This window comes from Acomys russatus, chromosome 13 (assembly GCF_903995435.1).
Source record: "Acomys russatus chromosome 13, mAcoRus1.1, whole genome shotgun sequence".
Classification (NCBI taxonomy): domain Eukaryota; kingdom Metazoa; phylum Chordata; class Mammalia; order Rodentia; family Muridae; genus Acomys; species Acomys russatus.
Window position 1 is genome coordinate 27,511,552 of NC_067149.1, and position 20,753 is coordinate 27,532,304.

The 20,753-nt window shown below is 43.3% G+C and overlaps 1 protein-coding gene across 10 annotated transcripts in view; it reads right to left on the minus strand.

The window, feature by feature from the left end:
* The window catches only part of Foxp1 (forkhead box P1), a 602,856-nt gene that overhangs the window by 332,430 nt on the left and 249,673 nt on the right, over positions 1–20,753 (minus strand). The window contains exon 1 of one of the 10 annotated variants that reach the window (XM_051154983.1): positions 5,222–5,602. The exons of the other annotated variants lie outside the window; for them this stretch is intronic. The gene's annotated coding sequence lies outside the window, so the exon portion shown is untranslated. Of the gene's footprint in view, positions 1–5,221; positions 5,603–20,753 lie in introns of those variants that run through there. 10 annotated transcript variants of the gene reach the window in all.

Sequence of the window (20,753 nt, forward strand, 5' to 3'; positions counted from 1 at the left end):
AGGAAGCAGGAACACATTTCAGCCCACATCTCCTCTGCATCTGCATACTCCCCTGAACAGAAAGAACTCAGGTGCCTTTAAGAGATGTTAGACCCTGGCTTCTCCTGTCCACATAACTGGAATCTGTGTACGGCCCAAGTGAAAAGACAAACATCAGTTTATTAATTGAGGTTATTTTAAGAGTGAGGGGATGTGAGGGTCATCCCACCTCTGCTGACCAAACGCTAGAACTGTGAGATGCTGAAGCCTCATCGGTTTACTAACATGCTGACAGCCTCTCGCTTCCTGCCCAGAACAAAGTGGAATGGAATATATCCCTGCCCACTCTGCTCTCAGCCCTGAACTGGAAAGGCAAAGCCTTCACTGGGGCTAGGAAGTGGCACGTTCAAGCCAACCTCTGCCATTTTCACAATCAAGGGGTATGCAGATTCTTGCCACACCGACTGGAAAAAAAAAAAAAAAAAAAAAAAAAAAGATGCGGGTTATGAGCAAAACCAGAATTCTCATGTTTACTGTAAGAGGAAATTGGAGGTTTTCACCATAAATTTTTACCTTTTGGGTGTGGGAAAACCCCAAGCATGAGGGTTTAAAATGACTGTCCTGTAACCTGCCCCCGAACTTTTTTGTTTTTGTTTTTGTTTTTAGACAAAACAATTCAAATTGAAAATGAAAACTGTGTGCTTTCCTACTGATGTGTGTCCTCAGGGTTGCCTTGTTGTTTCATAGAGAAGAGTGGTAAGAAAGAGCCATGGCCACCAAGTGTTCAAGGCAGGCCAGAAAAACCTCTGAAGTGCCCCCTCCCCCACTCACGGCACACAGCAACTCCTGCACAAGAAAGGTAGAAAGAAAGAAAGAAAGAAAGAAAGAAAGAAAGAAAGAAAGAAAGAAAGAAAGAAATCAAAACTTTAAAAATTATATTATTATTTGCAGTCCTAGGGACAAAGTCCCTCACATGCTAGGCAAGTACTTGACCACCCAGCTACACGTCCACCATTAGTCAAATCTGAAATATAAAGTGAGTGAACTTTGGCAGACCCCGCTCAATTCAAAGCAAGAAGGCCCCTTTCTCTCTCCTTTTTCCTGGAGACTTTCTTCAATGCATGTGCTTTAAACTAATTTATATGTTTATCTATTGAGCTGGGTCTATTTTTGCATGTTTGGCAGAAGGGCCTATAGTATTAAGACTTTGCAATGCAGATGAGATTTGCTATCATATAGGCCTGGCAAACAACTGGACCTCATTAAAATTTAATTTCCAAAGAAAACTGCTGAAAGGCCTACTTTGAATAAAGTTATCTATCTCTTGTGTTGTATCTGAACCTGAGAAACAATTTCAGGTAAGTGTGAAGTCTGTTTGTCCACTCAGCCAGCAGCCTAAAAAGCATAGTTCATAAGTGAATGGAGGAAAAAACAGAGACTGGTTGACCCTCAAAATGCAAGTGTATTTTTCCTCTAGAAGTAAACTCAAAAAGAGTAACAGTACAATTAGACAACTGACATTCTACCATATATGGACTTAAACAGCTGAGAACTGGCTACATTTGATTTTCACTTGTGCATCCAGTATAGTCAGTAAGATGTAAAATGCATTCCATAAATTTTAATGCCCATGCTCATTTGACCACTCATTAATTTATTTCTGTTGATTTTACTTTTTGGATAAAGGTATCCATTAGCAAAGTCATCTGAAATGGTATTTTCTGAGACTGCCATCATGTGGAATTAAATCAAACGTGTCAATATGGAAGACAAGAAAACAAGGGGCTGGAACTGAGGCCCTCGCTGGCTGGTACCATTACATGCTGTGGAGGAATCAGAAGTCAACAACTCTGAAGAAAAATATACAATTTGCTTTTTCGCAAAGCTTAAAACTTTGATATCTAAAACTGGGTATTGATCAAACCAATCAACTATTTACCTCTCTGACTACTGGCAGCACACACCAACACATCTCTCACACACACACACACACACACACACACACACACACACACACACACGGACATCCCCCTCCACGCCTCCCACCTCCTTGTTTAAAAAGACTGCCATCACCCAGATGCCATTTCGCTTTTCTTTTCTCTCTTTGTAAAAACTTTCCTAGTGACTTTTTCTATTAAGAGTGAGCCAGGCATATGGTAAACAGAAATTGATTACTTGTCTTCCTAGAATTTTCTTTCACAGTAAAGACCCTATGATCTAGAATGTTCCAATGTGTCTTTGCTACAGCATGTGTTATTTAGCTGGAGTTACAAGGTGACCACAGAGCCCTCACAAGTACCTTGCCATCTGTTGGGTTAGAAACCCAACATCTTAAATGCTTCCTCTTCCTCTGCTAGCCCCCACCCACCATTGCCCCCGCCCGCCCTCCTGAACCAGAAGTTCCCTGCACAGTGCCCTCTGCTTACCATCCTACACCCAGGCTGCACTGAGTTTTGTCCCTCACTGGATCTGTGAAACATGTAGTGCAACCACTAACTGGCATGAGCTCCTGGGAACTGAAGCACTGGGAAATGTGACCATGAGATCCCGCTCTGCAGGCTGCTAAGGAAGAGCCACTTTCTACTTTTCTCATTCAAAGTAGTTCCCCCTTTTCCTTTCACAGCAGCGAAAATAAATGATTACCACCACTACTACTACGAATGCTACATTTTGCAATTACCACAAACTGACACCGATCCCAAGCCTCGGTCCACCACAGGCTGGTGGGTAAGCCACTGTGTGCCAGCCTTGCCAGGGACATAAGGTAAGCCAAGCTATCCAAGGTTCATGACAAAGGGGCAGCTGGGCAGGTGCAAGGGACCAGAACCAAACCTGCATTTTCCTGATCATGGCTCAAACTTCCACACTCCCACAGACTTCACTTGAAAAAATAGGTCCAAACGGGCCAGTTTCCAAGGGAGTACTGCCTCTTTAAGTCATCAATCTTAACTCATTTTGGCTTTCCTGTCTTATTTTCCAGTGATTTCTTAGAAAACAGAAGGCTATCGGCCCATGTTTGGCTGGTGGAACACAAGGGCCATTTTATTTTCTGCACTTAAGAAAATCCACTCAGAAATCACCCGAGAGCTTTGCCCCATGCTCTCTGCAACTTCAACAACTGAGTCAGATTTAACACAGGCAGAAAGACAAAGAAACTCTGGGGTGGGAGAGAAGGGTCAGGGACTAACAGACTGGAGAATGAAAAGGGAAAGGAGGAAGGAAGGACTCAGGAAACCAACTGCGCAGTGCAGGCATCTGCAGCCAGGGCCGGCCCAAGACACACCCATGGCCGCTGGTTTATAAAGGCTGCATTTCCTTTACTGGTCTCTATCAAAGAAATGACCAACTGTGTAGCACTACATGGCTGTCCAACACCATTGCTGCCCCTGGGAGCAACATTTTACTGCCCTTTCTCTCCTCCTGGGATACATCACAGAGTCTAACTTAGGGGATCTGTTCCAGCAGGCAAAACTTGAAAACCCTACACAACCCTGCAACCATGTGGTACAGGCAACCCAAAGAATTGCCCAAGAAATCACTCCAGGCTGGCACACCCCTCCCTCCCCTGCAGGAAAACTACAACCATGGGCCTGTCTCCTTTGGAGAACTCAATTCTCTTTTACCTTCCACTCAAGTAAAACCCTGGTCACGGTCATGTGAAAATATTTTATAGGTATCCTTTAACAGCCTGTACACGTTGAAAACCAAAAACAATATTTGCTGTTTTGCCTTTGAAGCGCTAACAAAGCCTTTGTTTTAGATTCGCCTTCAGTGTGCAATAAGAGTTAATAATCAAATCCATCCCAACCCCCACAAATGTTAAACAAAAAGATAAAAGAAATGCAAATAGCTATTGTCATGGAAAGTTAAAGTACCTGTCTGTATTTTTACGTGAAAACTATTATCTCTATCAATCAAAATTTAAGAATACAATAGTGCTAATCACAGAAGGCGCCCTGACGGCTTTGCTTCTTTCCCCTCTTTAAAAAAAAAAAGTATTTTTCCTCTTTAAAAAAAATGAGTATAAAAGTCATATACTTACAATTAGCTAGAATATTTGTAATTTTATCATTAAAAACCTTCAGCAGCCCCACTGCTAATAAATGCTTCTAAGTCTCTAGACTGATTGGTACCCAAGAAGACCCAAGCCCTCGCATATTTTAATAAGGTTGATGGGATTTTATTTCAATTCTCCCAGTTTCCAACCTACGGGAGAACAGCACACTCTTCTGTTGGAAGGGGTTACTCAGGCTGAGGCAACACTCAAGTGGGAGCAAACACGCATTCTCTGAGACCCAATTCCTGCAGCCCGCAATCACTTCGCATGGGACATGAACCTTGGACGGGTCCCCTCATCTGTTTTGACAACTTGAACTGAAATGATAAACATTCTGCCCTGAGAAGAAAGTGGAATAGCCCCAAATCGCCCAGAGTAATCCAAGTGCAGCCACTGCTGAGTCGTTTTCTAATTCACTTGAAAATAAAAGCGGCTGCACTAGCCCCTCAACATGGTGCCTTCTAAAGACAGTACGGGAACACAAAGAAGAGCCGGAGCCCAGATAGTCAAACAAACAGTCCAAGATTAGAATTCCTAGAATAAACACATAAGCCAGGGTGCCATTATGCAGACTGAGCCTGCATAGATGTCCCCACTACCAGAGAGCCAAGGGGCTGTCATTTTCCCCCAAGCAAGATCAGATTTCCTCCCCTCTCCACTGCCTCCATAGTATCAATGCCAACATCTCGTGTGTGCTATTAATATCAAGGAAGAGACGATTCGATTTCCGGAGAAGAAAAGCCCTCGGATCTCAGCACAGACCTTCAGGGAGGACCCTGGCCCCATAAACACAGTACAGTAGCTGGGGTTTGCCGCTTTCCTGCAGTTCAGCCCTGCACACTGTTTGAAGCCTCTTTGCCAGACAACGGCAGCTCTAGCTGCCGGATAGTTACAAAACAGGATTTGCTAGGATCCTGTCAAGAAGAATCAAGCTGTGCTCGCCCTCTCCTTCTTTTTTTTTTTTTTAAATTCCTTCCTGTCCCCAAGAGCTTCAAACTACCAGTTCAAAAATTCAACAGCATTTCCGAAGAAACACCTGTACTGGTCGACTTAAAAAGCACCCAGCAAGTGACAGCAACCCAGGAACCAGGACAGCTTTCTTAAGCACTCAGAAGGGCAGCAAAGTGCCCTCTCGACATCTGCTAAATGAAACAAAAGTATCAGCTTGGCTTGGCACACACTTACCCATTCATGGTGTGGCAGCAGGGCTCTAGGGCAGGAGAGGCAGGTCTCTCACAAGACCGAACAAAGTTCACAAGTTTGTAAGGGAGAAACTACAGGCAGTGGGAAGCCAAGTTCTGCAGGCTCTCAGGGCTCCCCAGGCTGGCAGCAGTGTGAGGAAGGACTGAAGGTATGTGGGCTAAACACAACAAAGCCAGTGCCTTACTCTAGATTAAATATGCAGGAAGAGGCCCCTTTGCATAAACACAAACACTCAGCAAATGAACAACTGTCTCAATCAGGCGCCCGCTGTGCCTTCTACCTATCCAGCCCCTGACTAGAGACACTGCCTGTTCCAGGGGACACCACTAAACTAGGAGATCCACCTTCGAAAGCGATGCTTCTATGATAACAATTGAAATTAATTATATTCATCAGCAATTAAGAATTCACTCCTGGGGGGCGGACTAGGACTTGGATGTCCAGTTACTTCCAAAACAAGCTGGAGCATAACACTTCCGCGGCGTTCTGCTGCAGGCTGTATTTCAATCTCCCATGATCAAGGAGGGTTTTTAAGAAGCTTAAGGTTTAGTTTCAGTCTTCAGTTACATTATACAGCCCTCAAGGCATATTTTGTATATATTTATAAAATACACATAAATAAAGAGGCATATATAAACACATGCATATATCACAGGATAGAGTCTCACATATGATACTTATGCGTATCTAAAAAGAATACAAGTAAACACACATGTGCAGAATATCACTTAACTATATCCTTTAGCTCACTAATCATTTAAGGAAAATAATGGGAGCTTTCCAAAAATACACCCCAAATGCCTGCCTTTCAAATGTCACCAATGCATGACCGCTCATTTAAAAACATTACCCAGATATTAGAAAGGACGCTTTTAAGTGAGTGGCCTCAGCCACTTATCACTTCAATTAAACAATGTAATTACAGTCAACAATTTTCTCCATTTCTGCAGAAAAATATGTCATACCTCAATGTAATTTGTCTGTAGAACCCAGGGATTTAGCAAGAGGAAAAAAATACTAAGGCTAGCACGTTCTGCTGTTTTTTGCATACACTACTGGCCTCTTCCGCTCTGCTTCCAGCAACTTGTTGATCTTAGTAACTTAATCATTATTTTTTTTCTATTTTGTTTTTCAGTTTTCAAATTACAAATTAAATGTGGAATTATAATTCCATAGTTTGATAATGAGGGCCCACACATTTTTTTTTTTTTTACATTTATTTTATGTGCACACACTTGCACAGATGTGAGAGAGGTCAGAGAGAATCCTAAGAACTTGTATGGTCCTTTCCTGGCTGGAGTTGAACTCATGTCATGACGGTTGGAGAAGATATATTTACCCATCTTGCCAGCTGCCAATTACTTCTTAATCAAGTTTAGAGTATTATATGATTTCAAATGACACATAAGAAAGACTTGTGTTCAATTACTCGATTCGTAGCCACACAGAACTGTGGGGGACCAATTCAGACTCACAGAATAGAACATGGGTCCTTCCCAGCCTCAGGAGAAAGCACTGCCCCCAGAGGGAGGAGGTCATCACCATTTGCTGCAAGAACTAAGGATGCTTAGAAGAAAAAAATGTTTTAAAAAATATTAAAAGGAAAACCCTACTTTTAACATAGACAATGGCAGCTACTGGAGAAAAATAAAACAGAATTTAAAAGGATTCCAAACATCTCATCCCAAAGAACAAAACCATGGGTCCTGGAGACACTAAAGCCCCCTGTTCTGTTCACTACTGTCACTTGAAGTGACCTTCCAAAGCGACTCATCCCCACAGGTAAGAGTGGTCTATCCTTGATGCAAATGAGACAGAACAAAAATATAATCGATCTATCACTGTGAAGAAGCCCTTCAGCCCAGTGTTGTTTCTAACAACTACTTTGGCAGCTCGAGTGGGTCATTATACTGCATACTTGCTAGCTCGTCCATAGCACACTGAGGAAGCTAATGGAAGCGCGGATGGCGGGATCCAGTATTAACGAGCTGTACTGTGTGAACCTGGATGACACTGAATATATGGTACAATTATAGGTAGCATCTGATTCCATAGGTATTAGATACTGTACTCTAAATTAATATTTTAATGAGGACGGTGAAATAAAGACGACAACCCAGGTAAGAGATCCCTGCATAGTGGCTCAGCCTAAGCTTATTTCTGGAAGGCTCTCAGACACAGGAGCCAACGACACAGACAGGGATTGGGACAGAAATCCATATGCAAGCCCTGCAGGCTGAGTGACATGTACTGATGTACAGAGTCAAAGATGTCATCCTCACACAAGCTCCACTTGCTGCAACCTAGAGAGAGAGAGAGAGTGAAGGGGGAGGGTCGGGGGAGGCATGGCAGCTAGAGCTCCAGAAAATAAACAGGGTGTACAGTTTCAAAGGCTCCAGACACAGGCTTTTCATTGTTCAAGCCAATTATCAGTGGAAAATAATAACAACAGATGGATCTGGAGTCACTGACTTTTCATATGCACTTCTCTGGGCTGAACAGATGAAGAAACGCGAGAGCTATCTCAAAAAGGCAAAACATCTTACAGTGAAAGAACTCCACAGTCCAGATGGGGACCTTCTAAGTCTGCCGATTATCTTCTTAAGGTTGTAAGACAGACTTACTGAAACATTTCAAGAACAGATCGGATATGATGCCTACAACGGCTTCATTAAGAGAAGGGGTCGCCTCAGACTTAGGTGAATTCAACAAGGACTAAACTGTAGGCTCCTGCTCAAACCAGAAACCAGTGCACCCTGGGAGAATAAACCATCATCCATCCAAGGAAAGGTAAACTAAGGCTGTGTAAAGGATGGTAATTATCCTGAACCATTCCACCATGATGGGGGGGGGTGTAATGGCCCTCAAGTAATTTCTTATTAAAAGCCTTCTGTGATAAAATGTCAGCCTTTGCAAGTAATGACAGCATTCTACATACCCTTTACCACCTGTGATTACAAAAGATGCTTTGCTTTTAGTATAAAACAAATATAGATTTCTATATAAATTTCATATAAAAATATAAGGAGATATAAATGTTCCAATAAACGCCAACCAAACACTTGGGCAAAACTCATCATTAACCTACTCTTAATAACTTGGACACTGCCAAGTCTGGTCTGCAACAGAGCCCTCTAAGAGATCGTGTAGAAGGCAATGGCGAAATATGGTTCTCATCAGACAGATCTCACCTTTTATCTTTTTACTTTTCCACCTCCATCCATACACCAACAACTGCACATGCATGCTTTGAAGAAATCTCTCCCTGGGTTGATATAAAATATGGCTGAAATCACCGTGTTAAGAAAAAAGATAAAACCAATCCTGCCACTATTTACCAACACACTTAACATTAAAAAAAAAAAAAAAAAATATATATATATATATATATATATATATATATATATATATATTGCCATGTGCACACTGTTGAATTCACAAGTTCATAATGTAAGTTAAAAAAAAAAAGTTATCCCCTCACTAAGGTTTTGCTTTCAAAGCACTTTGACAAAAGTAAATTCATAGCAGAGCACACAGGCATGAAGAAGAAAATATTGCCAAGGGCAAAATTCTGCAACTGCTTTAAGAAGCAAACAAGAACACAAAAGATGTGTAATGCAGCCATCTGGCTCCCCTCATAGTATATCAATGCCTCAACTCTATCCCCACCCCCTGAGCCCGCCCACACCCATGCCACAAACCAAATGGCTTTACTTATGTTTCCTACACAGCGAATTTGCACAAGGCAGCCAGGAGGCAAAAGTAGATCATAACCATAACCATATATTATATATATATATAATGTATATGTCCTGAATGACCCCTGGCTCAGTGACTTGGCTGTTATCCCTATTTACAGCGGGACTTCTTGGTAAAAACCTCTGAGAAGTTCAGTATGACAAAGCCATGGTCATGTGAATCTAGCGGTTTGGTTTCAAATAAGGCACCCTTTAAAAACTTTACCTCTGCCGTCTTCTACTTTCTGCTAGAAGCCAACATCAGATATAAGCATTTGGGGGTGGGGGAAAATGCTGCTGAATTTGTATTAATCAGAGCCTTTCCTTTTATGGCACAAAGCTGTAGGTTGCTCTCCCCTCCTACTTTCCCCCTTCCCTGACTATTAGTTGACATGGCTACTCTAACTCCAATCACCTCTCTGATTGAAATTAAAATTTGAACATTTTTTGAGCAACTACTATGTCATCATGAGTTTGCTAGACATCAGAGCACCAACATCCAAGATTCTCCTGTGTATATACAAGACCTGCCTGGTCATTAAAGCAGGGACTCCACAGCTTATTTTTTTACAGTCTTCACACAGGTATGCTGATATGTTACGTTTATGAGATTTTGTTTGTTTGTTTTGTTTTGTTTTGTTTTTCGAAACAGGGTTTCTCTCTGTAACAGCTCTGGCTGTCCTGGAACTCGCTCTGTAGTCCAGGCTGGCCTCAAACTCAAGGAGATCCACCTGCCTCTGCCTCCCAAGTGCTGGGAATAAAGGCATGCACCACCACCGCCCAGCCTATGAGATGGTTCTTGACAGGAAGTATGGACAGCTGGCTTTACTGAGGTGTTGAAGGATTCAGATGCCTGCAAAGGTGGGCATCAAGACTTTCAATGACAACTTCTATTTAAAGAAACTCAGCATAGTGAGTGACTGCCTTCTGCCGTGAGGGCAGAAAGAAAAAGAGATCATCACTAGCCTTTGCAGCCCCACTTGCTCCTGGCCTTCTTACATGAGCAGCTGGACCACTGGCAAGAACTTTCAGGAACTAGGTTCTCACAGGGTCATGTTAGGTTCTGGTCCCCCCCAGCATTCATGACACTGGTCATCTGTAGGACACACACAGTGAACCCAGCCACAGGATGAGGTATTCAACTAATTGTTTAAGCCTGCACTAGTGTCTGGCCCCAGCTGGCAGACACACAGCTCATGGCTGCCTACCAGAGCCAGGAGAGCAGAGCTGGGGCATGACAACAAGCTCTCAGGGAGCATATCTGGCTCTTGATGGGCCCCATCTGCAGTGCAACGGATTCGGTTTGGTGAAGTATAGCGAACAGAGAAGGCAAGAGGACTCACCTTAACTGCACATTTGGTTTTGGAATAAAGTGTCAACATGCAAACTGCATGAAGGTGGGGGCACTAGCTGGCTTTCTTTGTGTATCCCAGGACAGGGTGGACAGCAACTCTCCATGGGCTGGGTCCCGTGAAAATGCTAACCAGGTGAGGAGCTGCATAAGAGCATCCTTGTAACCCACTCCAGCTCCTTTGTGCCTCTGACTACCCACTGAGTGTATCCGGTGTACAGAGAGAACAGAAGTGACTGTACAGCTAAGTTTTATGAGCATGCTGACACTCATGAATAAAGCCACGTGTCTTCCCTGCAGGCCAGAAAGACTCCCAATTCTCCTTTTTTCAAAATACCCATCTCTAAGTACCATGTATCTTCCCTTCAGTGTCCCTTAAACTGTGGAACTTGGCAGAAATGTACCCCCAAGTATCTATAAGTGCCCTGAAAGAATAACCCAGATTCTTGATCACTAGAGAAATCAACAGATTCATCATCACCAAACGATGAGGCAACTGTTCCTGGCACTTTGTCATCCTGTTTCCTTTCCCAGGCCTCTCTTCCTGGTTCCCTTGACATCTGCAGATCTCAGCCCATGTCTACACTCAACTCTGACCCAACCAACCCTAGGTGTTTCCAAAGCTGGCTACCATCTCCCATGAGAACATACTCAGAAATGCCTAGTAAACCAGGAGTATCAGGCTGGCATATACTCTTTTGGCTCCCTAGCTGGAAAGGAGCTAATACTTTCAAAATGCTAGGTTAACAAAGACATTAAAGAAATTGTCACCCTGGTGACCATACAGTTTCTCCAAATGTCCGAGGAATCTGGTCAAAGAGAAAGGATCTTTTATACAAGCCTGGCACAGCCTTCCACATACAATTCTGTTCCTCCTGTACATAAAGTGGCAGTGCCCATAAGAACAGCTGAAATGGGCAGGTGTCTTGGACCAGTCAGCATAGGTCTTCAAGGAAACAAAATCTTTCAAGAGAGCTTTTCAAGAGGCTGGTGTCAAACCCACCACTTTTTCTGCCATAAAGTACTATGGAGGTGGGGAGGGCAAGTCTCACAGTATGTCTCTGATGTTAGACAGGACTGTCTTCAGGTGGGAGAATGTGGGATTGAAACTACTTTGATTATTTCATAAAAGAGAGGAAAGGTGGCTAGAGAGACAGTTGAGTCAGAAAAGTACTTGTCAAGCAGGCATAAAGATCTGAGTTCAAATCCCCAACACTTACATAAGAAAGCAAGGCACAGAGAGGTATGTATCCATCAACCACATTGCTGAAGAGAAAGTGCTCAGGCCAGCAAGACCAGCCAAGTCTATATGCTCCAGGATCAAAGAGAAAGGCCATTTCATTTGGAGAGTGATTAAAGGTCACACTAGATATCAACCTCTCGCCTCTACATGCAGGCATGTGTACGAGCACATGTGTACACATGTGTACACAAACATAGAACATATACACACAAAGGTGGATGGAGGAAAGAGATGGCATGATAGCAACCAGAAACTCTGAAACTGGGGAGGCAGAGGAGGAGCACCAGCTCACGTTAAGACCTAGCTCCACAGCAAGAACTGGAAGGGACAGCGAGGGAGGGGAAGAGGGGGACAAAGAAGCCACCTCACAAACAACCCTGTTCCCCTCACATATCTGAAACACGGCACACTAGAAAACCCTTCCACAGTTTCACAACCACACAGAAAGCTTAAGATAATCATCAGAGAGGAGTACACGAGGCTATGTGACTGCGAGGCTGAAACCAAGTTAAAGCCATGAACACAGCGTAGGAAAGCTAAAGAAAAATGGCGGACTAAAAGAAGCAAAGGCTGGGGTTGTCGAGACTGATGTGTACATTTTCTAACTCCTCTCCAGTCAGCTTGAAGGAAAACAAATACTACCTAAAACCATAGTGCCCAGTATAGAGAAAATGGGGGCTCTTCAGGCCTTACCAGCTCAGGTTCACATCCCCAAGAGTAAAACTCAGCTCTGATGCTTCATCACCTTGGGAGGCCAAGGAAACCATTTGTGTTCCCCATCTCTCAGTGTGCCTGTCCATAAAACGGGCTAATTACAGTCCATCACATGCTTTTGAGGAACAAATGCATTAACAAGAACAAAGGGGCGACACTTGAAGAATGCTGTGAATGAAAGATCAGCAGGCTGATCAAGGTTAACTTAGTCTAAAACTTTCTGCACTCCACTCCGGCAGGCAGTTAGCTGTTTCTGGTCACTGGCCACACTACAGGCTAGAGAGTGGAGTGTGCTTGCTTGCATACAAAGTGCTAACACAAGTCAGAGTTCTTATTTTTTTCTTCTCAGCATTAGCCAAAGAGTCAGAGACCTATATTTGGGGTCTTTCCCTCCTCAGTGGAGGCAATTCATTAGTTAGAAAGGAACTATGATGGAAGGTTATAGAGTCTGCCTGTCCCCAAAATGACCCAAAAGGACTTAGGGGAGCTCTTCAAAGGAGACGGGAGAGGGATCTGGTCTGGAACCCAACGGCACTGGAACACATTTTCTTGCATGTTTCAAGTCTGTGTGTATAGATTCTGTTGCTGATTTAGGATCTTAAACGGTCTGTTTATTTTTTAAATGCTTTTCAGCTCACCTTTAATAACACATTTCTTTGACTTGGCTGAACTGTGCCTCAAAAGAATTACAAGCGGGAATGCGGCAGGGTAAAAGGTTCAGGCACTAATCCACACCTGGTCCACGTAAAAAAAAAGGGGGGGGGCTCATATTTTCCATACAGAAACAAGCCTTTTTATATGAACCAGCCTTTCATTTAACTGCAAAGGCACTCTGCACACCACATCCCCTTCCGTGTGCCTTCCCAAGGAATTCTCCCCTACTCATGCCACCAGGTTTTATCAATGACAGCAATGGTGACGATGACAGTGGTGGTGGTGGTGAAAAGGAAGAGAGAGGAGGGGGCAGGAGTAGCACAAACGCACCTCAAAATGGGAAAATGCAGATGCACTTAACCAGAAATCGGTTACTGAGTTTTACCAGTAACAAACGACCATTGTGTGTGTGTGTGTGTGTGTGTGTGTATGTATGTATGTATGTATGTATGTATGTATATGTATATATAATACCAAGAGATATTTTGGGGTGTGTGTGTGTGTGTGTATGTGTGTGTGTGTGTGTGTGTGTGTGTGTGTGTGTGTGTGTGTATGTATGTATGTATATGTATATATAAAACCAAGAGATAATTTGGGGTGAATTCAGAAAATGCCATGTCTCTTCTCTGACTAAACTTCAGATTTTTTTTTTCCTGCAAAACTATGTCTCAAACTTTTAAGGAGAATACACTTGGATGGGGGAAGGAAGTCTCATGTGGAAGAACAGAAAACATTTTAGGGCTGAAAGAGACCTCTGAGGGTCTAGTGAAGCCAGCTTGTCACTGGCCACAGATTCTGCATAGGTGGTAGGGACCCGAGCACAGAGAATAAGGCCACTAGCCCCTGACTCCCCAGCTCATAGAAAGATAACGCCCAGAGAGCAGCCCCAGGAAATGGCATCTGTGTAGGCTGGGCATTTGGGAATGAGGCCCTTTGAACCAGAGAGCTCAGAGAAGGGAGGGAGGAGTCACGCATGTGGCCAAGACTGTGCCAGGCCTGCGCAAGGAAGGCAAGAATCATTCACTATTATTCTCCATACATCCCACATTTTCCTCTCATTTTGTTGCCAGAAGATTCCTCTGAATCAGTGCTGGTTGAAGGAGAGAAGGAGCTAGCTCTAACCCTTCTCTCAGGCAATAGAGCAAAGCAGAAGGTAAGAGAGTGGGCTCTGCTCTGAGACCCAGCAAGAAAGCCAGATGGAAGGAGAAGCTATCTCCTCCACCCAGGCTCCCTGCTGATGACAGAGATGACACTTAAAGTTATATGTAACTTTGTTGTAAGAAGCCAGAAGAAATACAACACTTCCAAGCAATTCCCGGAAGAAGATCCTGGGCTTTGAGAAAGACGAATAGTGCGCACACTTACATTTACCATGGAAAACTCTAGCAGCGCACACGCTCTATCCACGTTCAGAATCAGTAAGAACACTATTTCTGTATTACCCACCATGCATTTCCACGGTAGCACTGAGCCCCTTTTATGTGCTGACTTGGACAGGATGGAGAGAATCCTCATTAGGGCTGCTTCTGTCAACCTCGAAGACCTTCTACACCACCATGACTCACAAGTCACTCACACATTCTGCTGGCTGCCATGACGCCATACTGTCACTTGATCAGGTGTGTGGTACCACGTGGTCTGAAGAAATACTTAGCCACAACCGCATATAAAATGAGAACTCGCAGAAGCAGACCCCTAAGACAAAGACGTTTCTATCTAGAACTATGAACTAAGAGTTTAAGTAAATGGCCCCACTGGGAAAAAAAAATCTAAAGTAGCAATATAAACTATATTTAATAGCAACAAAAAAATATTTTCCTTTTGTGGAAACAATTTGGGCTTCTCAAAGCTACTGCCTTTCCCGGGACTTGATGCAGCATGGATGAATTCTTTCATTTCTTAAAACACAGATGTGACCCCCTTTCCCCATAGTCTCCTTCATAAGTGTTACTTTTTCTTAATTAATCTCCCTCCGAACACAATACTCAACTAAGAAGCTATTTTGGTGTTCTTTCCCCATTGTTATTTTCTTAAACACTGACTATAACACATCCCAAAGAACATGTGTTTCCAAGGGGGGGTGGGTAGGGGGAGAGATCTAGACCTAATAATAAACAATGAAAAATAAATCTAAAGCAGCCTTCTGGTCTGACATGAGAGTATAAAAATGATACGAGCAAAAGCAGCTAAGTGTACAGACTTTTCATTCACAACTGCCACTCTGAAACCACAATGCCTTTAAAACGACATTTTAAGGAAATAGATACTACGGTAGGGCTCTGGTCCTGGCGAGATGGTGCAAACACTAAATTAAAAGAGCTTTTCTTTTCAAGCAAGTCACCCTGAGAACAGGCGCAGTTTAAAAGAAAAGAGTGTCTCGCTTCAAAAATAACCTATGATGAACACCGTGAATCACAATAACTCTACCTCGCAAGATTTTGTTTTCTTTTCTTTTTCCTTTAAAACCGCCAAGACTCAGACTTCCAAACACAACTTCAGGGACAGGGGAAATGAGTCCTCTCTTCTCGGTTAGTATTCCATGGGGTGCTAAAGGCTTCTTGGATGGAGATCTCTGGGATTCCAGTGGCAAGGCACACAAGAGGCCCCTATCTCACTAAGAGAGGCAGGCTCTTCCCTTGAATAAACGAAAATAACATACAATTAAATCAGATTCAATTAATAAATTACTTTGGTGGACCTCGAAGGCCAAGTCCTATTTAATTACATAATTTAAAAAATATTTGCACATTGCAATCACCGAAATCGGCTTTGAGGTTTCATCATACACACTTAACACTTGAGTTAAAGAACAAATTTATTTAATAAATGCAAGCCTAAGTGCTAGAAGGCCGCAGCACTCAAACTGCAAAATCACTTAGCACACCCTCAGAGAGAGCAAATAAACTTCCCAGTATTTGGAGGGAGGCTGCTGTTGAATGTCAGGAGAGGCTGGCTGGCTTTTTGTGTTTTCTCTCTCATGTGCTGCTTGTAAATCTGACCATTCTGAGAGGTGATTAGAATACAGCTAATGGACGAAATGGGCCCAGTTAAAGATAACTGGAAGATACAGCAGAGGTGGGAGACGTCAAGGGCTCCATAGTAAAAAGCTCTTCAGAACGAGAAAGAGCGAAACAAAGAGAAGTGGTGTTCACTCCCCATCACTCACTCTCTGGAATACCAAAATACACCGTAAATTAACATGGTTCCTGGGGGTGGAGAGGCGGTCCATTAGGAAGGCTCACACAAATCTAGGGATGAGGAGGATGGCCGTAAAAAGGATAGAATTACAGGCACCCCAAAGAGGGGAGGGCAGAGACATTTCAAAATGACTATGTGTTAGGGTTGATGGGGAAGGGGGTGGGGGAGGCAATGTAGCTAGAGTGGGATTTTTCAGAAGACTTCTGTTGTTTTCCCTTCACCTTGTGATAGGCATCTTTGTCAGGATCTGCACTTTGACACAACCACTAGATAGATAGTTTACACCCATAGCCACCTGAGGGGTTCACAACAAGGCTGAATCACTCTTGTTAGTGCCAAACGGCCTCCAGGATAGCTTGACAGTGTGGGTGGTGTTGCTGTTGTCTGTGGATCTTAAAGATCTGCTGGGTGCCCTGGCAGGCATGGTAGCACACGCCTTTAATCCCGGTACTTGGGAGGCAGAGGCAGTCAGATCACTGAGTTCTAGGACAGAGAAACCCAGTCAACAAAACCAAACAAATAAAACGATTTGTTAGGTGTGTTCTCCATTGTTTCCTCTGACCTCTTTCTAGAAGATTTTCCCCTTACTTCTTAAACAGGCCTAAGTTGGTGCAAGCTAAATGTTAGTTTAAAAATCACCTAAAATTCTGGATTTTTAACATCTTTAAATGTTTAAGTAAGAGAGTCTGGCATAACTCGTAATTATTGTTCAGCTTGGAAATAAAGTAATTCTCTCAATCTCACATCACCTTCTTTCACCTTTCAGAAACTTTTTTTTTGTCAGTATGTCCGTGTATATATACATAGGTATGTGTGCATGCACACACATGTGTACATGGTGTGTGGAACCCAGAGATCTCCATCTAATGTTTTCAGGCAGCTCTCTCACTGGGTGAAGAACTTGATAGTTTGGCTAGGCTGCCTAGTCAGTAAGGCAGGAACTCTGAGGCCCCTGGCTCTGTAGCACAGGGATTACAGACAGATGTTTCCCACAAGACTTTCTGGTGGTGGTGGTGGTGGTGGTGGTAGTGGTGGTGATGGTGGTGGTGAGCTTTTTGCTTGTTTTTAATGTGAGTCCTTGGGGGTCAAACTCTGATCTTCATGCTTTCCCAGAAAACACTAAAAATGGTTTATCTCTCTATTCCACTTTTAGAAATTTCTGGAAAGAGCTAGTTGTCTCTGTCCCCTAACTCTACTCATTTACTTCCTAAAACCATTTAGGTCTCAGTATGCCTCTTGTCCCTGTTTCCCAGCTGTTAAGTCCCTTTGGATTATGTGGATGTACTCTACTCAGGGAAGTTGACATCTCTTGTTCTAAAACACAATCTCCAATGGTCTCCTTATGACAGGAGTTCTCCATCATCTGGAACCTTCTTTAGCTATCCCATTTTAACCCTTTTCTCCCACAAGCTTTCCCTCAGTAAACACCCAATGAAGGAAGGCAACAACCGTGGGTCCTCTGACTTCTCAGGCTCAACAGCATCAGCATCACTCACTTTACTTTCTTTGGAACTAGTCTGATCTTTCTCTCTTTTTCTTTTCTCTTTTCCTGAGACAGGGTTTCTCTGTGTAGTCCTGGCTGTCCTGGTCTTGCTCTGTAGACCAAGCTGGCCTCGAACTCACAGAGATCAGCCTGTCTCTGCCACCCTGAGTGCTGGGCTTAAAGGCGTGTAGCCATCGGTTATTGTGTAGTTCAAATGCTGATTTCTGTATACCCCATATCTGGTTGCAGTCCTTGTTCTGAGACTCTCTTGTCTCGATTTTCTGTAAACACTGCTCCTCAACCCTCCCCTGATAAGCCAATAAAGCAGCTTACAGCTAATGGTTTAGCAGCGAAGAGAATAAGGCTGAACTTCCTGCCAGCCAGGGGAGGAGGAGTTAGGGGATTCAGCCATGGGAGAGGCCCAAGAAAGATCAGAAGGAGGAGCTAGAACAGGGAAAGCTACAAAGTGCAAGATCTCTGGGATGTAAACTGCGAGGAAGTGAAATTAACTTAAAGGGTTAAGGTTAGAGTAATAACTGCTTAGTTCTTGTGCTATGAAGCTTATTTAAATAACACAATAGTCTCAATTATTTGTGTGATAGCTGGGTTAAGAGAGAAACTAAGAGAAACAAACATGGTTTTATAAAAAATAACTGCAACACAGACGTGCATCACCACACCTGGCTTAGACTGCCAGGGTCTTTGGGGAAGTCACTCAAAAGTTCTCTGCAGGTGAGTCTTCTCCAGTCTCCCAGGATTCTGATTATATTGGCTGGTGCCAACACTGTGCGTGGTGGCTGTATGAAGGCTACATGCCAAATGCTGCTGAGTGTTGCATGTTCTTATAGATAGTGGCCCACACAAAGGAGATGACAGACTTACGTCAACCATATCTCTACTTCATAATCTTTAGGGTGCCTTTGTCATCAGGGACGAGGTGCACACCACACTGTGGTCTTGCAATGAATCAGCCTTGCAGTGGAACGGTAGCGGGCCTTTGGGTCATGGAGCTTGGTGTGTGTTCCTCTTGCTCAGGAACAGTAGTCCCACATCATGGTCCATTGTACATAGACATGGTGGCCGCCAGACACAGACAGCCATCTCTTGTCCATTCCATTGGAAACTGATGGACCTTCCACAGGTTTTACAGGGGCACCTGCCATTACTTCCAAAAGCTCTTCCCTACTATTAGATCCGCTCTCCTAAAGCCACATCTCTGGAAACCAAACAAATCTTGTAAACCAAAGATGCTAAAACTCATTCCATGCTGAAATGGCTCCCATAAAGCATCCTACGCTATCAGTCTTAGAATACTCCATACTTTAATTTTTTTGATATTAGAATCATTTTTAACAACTAATAATTAGGGTCTCAAGTACTTTCACTCTCATAGCCCACTCAAACTTATTTATTTTTATGTGCATTTATGTGTATCTATGTACGAGCATCATGTGCATGCCTGATGCTCATGGAAGCACAAAAAAGTTGTGAGCTGCCTTGTGGGTGCTGGAAAATGAACCTGGGTCCTCTGCAAGAGCAGCAAGTGCTCTTAACCATCTCTCTGACCTCTGACATTACTGACTGTTGAGTGCATCTACGACATTGGCTTAAACGGTTCTTGGTTTCCTAAATGGGAAATATAGCTGAAATACCCAGAGACATGATGAAGATCTTCACAACAGCAGAATCTTTTTGTAACTGTCTTAAGTTCCATCACCAGTAGACACTCATGTACACCCCACAGGCTCTCATCTCCAGACACCACATGGGTCCAGCTTATCATCATAGGCTTTGCCCTCTCTGACCAGAGAAGTCTACTTGTCCCATGTAAGCCTGCTGTAAATGCCCCCACAGAAGCCCTCCCTAGTCATGCATTAAATCAGTGTCTCTCTGGCTATTAAATACCTGCAGTGTTCATGTGTGCAGGAATGACTCCATTTCCTATCATCAGTGTTGTCTCCTCACATCCCGCATGCCCAGTCTATAGAAGACGCTTCACAAACCATAATGAATAGCACTGAAGAATTCAAGTAAACAAAATTAACACCACTTTTCTTTCTTTGGTTCCTGCATAAAATGAACTCTCTCCACCCTTGGACTCTTCCTCTCAAATGTTCAACAGAGTGCAGTCAAGCAGATCATGTCCGCATAGTATTTGTTCATGCCTCTGAAGAAAGAAGAAATGGATCATGGCTGATATTTATGTGAACAACTAAGATAGAATGTGAACAGAACTCCCTACACTGCCTTGAAGTAAAATCACCTTATTGTTCCTAACACGGTGCTGAGGAAATAGAATGAGCGAGGAAGCTATAAGAATTTAATCTAATCGACTTTTTATAAATACCAATTGAGATTCGCTATGCACCAAAAATGTAATTACCCTCCCTCTACTAACAGCACCCTAATTTAAACTCTGGATCCCCCTCCCTGCTTTCCGGTTATAAGACAACTTTGCATTAAGGTCTTAGATGAGCTGTAATGCCATTCCTTCTGTACTGTGGTCTGCTTAACTTCAGTTATAATAACACGGCCACAGGCCCTCCTTAAGCCACTCAAACTTTACTTGACAGACAGTCTGGAAAGCCATGGGAGGAAAGAGCTGTCACCAACCACACCAGGACCATCTAACGTTTAGTGGTTCTGGTAATGCCAATGAACCATCTCTTAAATTACAAAAATGTACAAGCCAACCTCTGCAACAAGCTCCTGGGCTCTACACAGGGACTCAGAACCAAACACACCCAAAGAAATGTATTGGTTTCAGTTCAGCTAAAGGCAACTGGTGGCAATACGCTAATCCTTTATCTGAGATGGCAATCATCTTTTTTATCTCTGTTATCTTTGATTTCTTCACCTCATCAATAGTGGGAAAAGAACATCCAAGTGATGGTCTACTATGGCAATATGTTTTACACTTATCGGATTTATATGTCTGTGGGAAGCAGCAGTGTGTATTAAGAGAAGGTGATTTTTTTTCTTTTACATGAGATCTCATCATATCCAGGATGACCTCAAACTTAAAATCCTCTTGCTTCAGCCCAAGCACTTCTGGGATTGCAGGAGCCACAACATCATCACCTACGCCAGTCACTCTTTCGGCAATTAATGTAGTGTTTAGGAAACAAGCTTCG